The sequence below is a fragment of the Monopterus albus genome, unplaced genomic scaffold (genome assembly GCF_001952655.1).
Source record: "Monopterus albus unplaced genomic scaffold, M_albus_1.0 scaffold209.1, whole genome shotgun sequence".
NCBI lineage: Eukaryota > Metazoa > Chordata > Actinopteri > Synbranchiformes > Synbranchidae > Monopterus > Monopterus albus.
The window spans coordinates 675,279-680,826 of NW_018128089.1; the positions used below are offsets into that span (position 1 = coordinate 675,279).

At 41.1% G+C, this 5,548-nt stretch overlaps 2 protein-coding genes across 3 annotated transcripts in view; one reads left to right on the forward strand and one right to left on the reverse strand.

Annotated features, from left to right (window-relative positions):
• Window positions 1-5,548, reverse strand: part of LOC109970842 (ras-specific guanine nucleotide-releasing factor RalGPS1) — a 76,925-nt gene that overhangs the window by 41,291 nt on the left and 30,086 nt on the right. The gene's annotated exons all lie outside the window — the stretch shown is intronic.
• Window positions 61-5,548, forward strand: part of LOC109970843 (angiopoietin-related protein 2-like) — a 15,407-nt gene continuing 9,919 nt past the window's right edge. The window contains exon 1 of one of the 2 annotated variants that reach the window (XM_020618694.1): window positions 61-407. The gene's annotated coding sequence lies outside the window, so the exon portion shown is untranslated. Of the gene's footprint in view, window positions 558-5,548 lie in introns of both variants that reach the window. The other variant, XM_020618692.1, reaches the window with a different exon arrangement.

The following is a 5,548-nucleotide window of genomic DNA, read 5'->3' on the forward strand; positions in this document are numbered from 1 at the left end:
TTCAGCAGGGGACAAGGGTTTAAGTGGGGGTACTGGGAGCCTCTGTCTCGTGCCTCCATGATCCATCATCTCCCTGCTGTCAAAGGGAGGAGTAAGGGGCGTTTCTACAGCTCACAGCTTTAATTCAAGCAACAATAATTATCTCATTTGTAATGGCAGGAAGACAGAGGTAGGTTGAGTCTCTGGGAGGAAGACAACAGATCTGAGGAGCAGACGTGAGGGCTCAGCTTAGGATTCATCACTTAAAAAGGGTGAAACAGTCCTGCTGCAGATGAGTGAAACTACAGCAGGCTAACTTTTTGTTGTTGCTGCCTGACCGGACACTTGGGGAATGTTATAAAGAAATCTTCTGCAGAGACATCATCGCAGATTTTTCTTATGGTCTTTACGGGGAGTCGACTCTGACAGTAGGTAAAAAATAAATAAATATAATATGAAAAAGTTCCACTGAACAAATAACAGAAACGCAGAGGAAATCTGGAATGATTCTAACTGGTGAGGACTTGGAATTAAACTTGCCAGACAGGCAAGGGATATAAGGAAAGAGACAAGTGCAGGTAAGTTGAGAAGCTATCTGACCTGCCATTTTCATTTCATACACACTGCATACTTATTGTGCTCTGTGCTCACTGCACCATCACATATTAAGTACTGACACCGGTTTCCCTCTAAGGATGTTAGAATACCATTAATCCACTGTGACTGAGTGGTATACAGAGTACACTAATTGTAGTCCAACTCTTTATTTAAGCTACATGATTACAACAAGTAAAATAAACACAAGACTTTTTGTACTTCTATGTAGCTGGAAATATTCCACAGCTTCTGTTCCATTTTTCATGTTGGCAGACTTGAAGTAGTGTGAACAAAATGTACTGCACAGGAACAAAGTGGACTTTAAAAGGTTACATGTAGTCACTACCCTCTCATCATGACTATTTTACTTATCTATAGTAAAGAACAGAGACTTCACATAAATGCACAGTTTGTTAAAAACACAGTTGTGTTTTCGCGCAGCCCGTTGTTAAACTGCTGTGGAACAAGCATTTCTTTTTAAACTCATTCAGTTTTCCTCTAAGGTCAATTTGCTTAAATCAACCTAAACAATCTCTTACCATTAACTCAGTAAGGGCTGCATTTTAAGTCAAGCCAATGTAAAACCTCCAAAAGTCTCTGATATGACTAATTGTTCAGCGTATCATTCACTTTACTCCTCAAATCATGTTGATTAGGAACATTGTTAGCGTTTAAGCACACTTTCCAGCACGCCTTTTTTTTTTTTTTTTTTTAGGTTGAAAGATGTCTAATTTCAGTGTACAACAGCTCGTTCTGGGCCTTTTTTAGAAATGCACTGATATCACTTATTTCAGAACAAGTATGAGCAGATACATTTAAAAAACAATTACAGCATCATATAAATACAATCACTTTAGAGACCATTTTAATTTTATTCTTTAATGTTATTGGAATTACAATGTACAGCAGGAGGCTGCTGTTCACTTCCAAAAACTTATATAAAGCCTTCTGTGTAAACAAACATGGCACTGCCACCTCTCCAATTACATATAACAATGGAACTGGCTGAAATATTTCCCAGAACACAAAAGCTAATGCCACAGTCAGAGATTTAAAACTGCAATTTAAAAAAAAGGAAGTAGGCTCTTAGGTTAAGCTGACCGCTGTCGGAGGCACCATTCTCCTGTGCTGCTGTGAACAGCAGCTTCTCTGGGGGACAGATACTGCTGCTAGAAGAGTTGCTTGGTCTCAAGTCCACCAGAACTCAACTCATTTTCATACATAGCTCAGTAGACGTCTTTTCTTCTCACTCAGCATAACAAACACTGTATGGGTTCAGTGGGTGAGCAGTGGACCAGGCAAGCCGTCTCATACGCACTTGACAAAAGTGCTCATAATCTCTCCATACTGGCAGATTTTGTTGCATGTACTGAAATTCCTCCTCCTCTGCCCAAGCATAAGCAACCAGCAGCATTTTGTTGCTGAAAAGTGGTAAAAGTGCATTTGTATTGGATTATTTTTATGAGTACAAGAACCTGAGGGCAGTATCAAGCCCAGTACTGGGATTGGTATTGTCTTTTCATACAACCAAACTGTGAAGAAGATTTATTACTCTTTCCTACAGATTTCATATGAATGGTTCAGCATCCAGCAACAGTTTTAGTGATCTCATCAACCTTGAGAAGCAGTAGAGAGAGACACAGCAGCCTGTGTACATAGTGAAGTATTCAGCAGCTTAAGAGCCAGATTATTTTTGTAATGTGAAGATGAAAACTGAGCTTAGAGCTCTAAATTAATGCTTATGTTCCTCCGAGTCTGCTGTCGAATGCATCACCTCTCTTTTAAAACACTCCATTTCAAAGTATTAATCCTGGACTGTTTACATCCCTGTTTACTTGTCAGCAGTGTCCCTGAGACAGACAAAACAGGAGCCCACATGTTTAAAAAAAAAAAAAAAAAAAAAAAGCTCCACAGTGATGCTAGAGGTTGTAAATGTCATAATAGGAACACACCTTTAACGTGTCTGTTTCCCAAATCAAAACTAACCACGGTGGTCCACTCATGTCTCAACATGAGGTGAATGGCTCCTTTCTCCAAAAATAATTTTCTGTACTGAGGCCGGTTAGTTTACAGTGTAGTTGTGTAAAGAATTGCGCTGTGCCATTAAACTGTCAAGAGCATTGCAATGTTATGACTTGAATAAAGCTTCTCACTATCAAACAGCATGTTGAGGCTGGGCAGGAAGATATTAGTCAGAGACTAATGAAAGAACAGCTCTCCTGTTACACTTCATTCAGCTTCAGTTAGACATGGGGATTGAAAATTAATTGCTGTAATCTGAGCAGTGACTTCAGGTTCATTAGTCAGTCAAAACCTAAACCAAATCTGCTGAAGGATGAGAACTGGTATCTCTTTGCTCTCTCTCTCCCCCTTCGTGCTTCACAGAGATCCACATGCCTGTTGTGCCTTTATGTCTAGACAATGTGTGTTTGTGGAACATACGAGTCTCAGCCACCAGCAACTGTTTCTCCTGTGTGTGCGGCTGTGAATGAGTGGCACAAACAGACACGGTGACTAAAATAGAGAGTGAAGTGGGAGCCGTGGAGGAATTAGCATGTGTGACACATTAATGTATCACTTTTGTTGCTGCGGAACGACTGACATCTGTCACCAGAGGGCTGTTTGTTCTGTGTGGTCATATACAGTAGGTGTCTGCTGCCACCTTTTGTGAGTTTGCCTGACAGACGGTGATCTGTGCCAGCTACCGTGGTGTGGCCCACTTTTATGGGGTCCATGCTGTATTTCCCAGTGGCACGAGACTTGACGGAAACTGTGTAGTACTGTAGCTACGGACAAGTGACACTACCATCCCAACATTTTCTACTTTGTAAGGCTTGTTGAATCCTTAAATGTCTAGCTTGTTATGAACACTAATAAACACAAACATGCACTTGCCAGGGAACAACAGCAACCATGAGCTGGAGTATATCATGGCATCAGCTTCACTGACAAGTCGTCTTTCAGCATTTGTGAGTATATTGTAAGGCCGATTAGGTACAAAAGTTTGAGATAAAAATAATTAAATACAAATGACAAAATGTGGTGTGTGGTTTTTGTTTGTTTCTTTCTTTTTGGCTGGACTGTGATGTCTTCCTGTTCAGGACCTCTGGGGCCAGGCTGGATGACTTGGTCATGTCCAGCAGAGAGCAGGAAGTGAACTGTTCATCTTCATTACGTCCCAGGGGCTTTGAGCTTTCCTCTGTGTATCTTGCTGAGCTCACGGCCCCGGTGTAAAAACATGTTCATTTAAGATACTTGGTGAAACTGTAGGAGACAACGGTCCTCTACCAGTTATAACAGTTTTGTGTTTTGGGGGGTTGAAGCCAATCCCAGCTGAAATAGTAAATGGATACAAAAACCAATAAACAATTAGAGTGATGAGTGATTGGTCAAGTAGCTGATCAACAGCTCACCTAAGGCAGACTGTCCCTGCCTGTAGTTCTCTGCTGTAACTGTATCCTACAGACTTTTAGCTGCTCTGTTTCACTCCTTAAAGTAAAGCCAAAATTGTGAATACAGCAGCTGCCATCTTGTCATTGTGCAACCAGATTCTGCACAGTAGCCAAGGAGCAGCCGAGTATCACATCATATCATGAGCAAAAATCACAGCTGATCTATAAAACATTATGATCACATGCACTTGCAACGCAGCAGCTCAACACAGGCCTTATAAGAGTAATACAAGCTCAGGCTCTTACATCAAAACACAGAGAGGCTGGGAATAGCCTGAATCTAATTTGTACAATAATATCTTACAAAAGAAACAGCGTTGCGTCGTGTCCATGTCCACAGCTTTATTAAAGCCACACTTTAGTTTGTTAAACTGCTGAGGGGTACTGCAAAACCAAACCTTACAAATAATTACATCAAAAACTGTGTCATCTCTGTCTAATATTCTCTAAAGGGCAGCACACACAAACAGAACCTGACATGCTAAAAGCTACATTCACATTGAAGTGACCCAAACCCAACTGTTTTCCCCCTCCAAGTGACTCAGATCTGATCTTATACAAATGTGTGAACAAACCAAATCAGATTTGTTTTTTTAGATTAGATTTTGGTCTGGACTTGTGTGCTTCTAGACCCAGTTCATATCCAATCTTGGACTATGTAACCGCTGTCAGAACACTTCGTTCAGAGCTCATGTGGTCTTCTTGACATCCCACTCCTCTGTGCATGTTACCAGTTGTCATCATTCGCAGACCAGTAAAAATAAACTGGTCTGCAGGAGAGCAGCAGCAGTGATGAGAGTGAGTGGAGAGACGAGGTGGTTTGAAATGTGTTGGACATTTATGGAGAAGCATCTGTTCATGCTAAACTGGAAGGAACGTGTTATAACCAATCAGTTTTTGAGGAAATTTTTACGCACATAGCTCACATTCAAATCTGTGCACGAATGGCAGTTTAGGAGCTCAGTGTTCACACAGGAGCTGCACAGATGTCACAAACCTAAATGTGAACCATTAACAAAAGAACAGATCTCACTAAAAACAATAAAAAAATTGAGCATTAAGGCCTGTAGTGTGAACATAACCTAAAACACCTGAGCCTATTGTTACCTCTGCCAATGGTGGGGGGTTATGCTTTGTGGGTGGTTGTTGGTTTGTGTTTTTAAACAGCACAAGTCAAAACGTAATGAGTGGATTTGGATGAAATTTTAGGAGAGGTGGGGTATGGGGCCATGATTAAATTTTGATGTTGATCTGTATCATAATTTGGATAGAGGAATATTTTTAAAGATCATTCACCCTTGTGAGTGCTGCAAAGGCTCTTGACTGTATGTGAGCCCCCTTATGGCCAAAGTGCATGGCTGCTCTGCGAAACACTGAGCACATACGGAGACAAAGCACTGGGTTAATCACAGCAGTCCATTCATTCTCAATGGAAACAGAGTGCTGTGTAACAACACAGTAGTTGGACATTTCAGTGTCTTGCTCGAGGACACGGACATGTGGACTGGACAAGCCAGGAA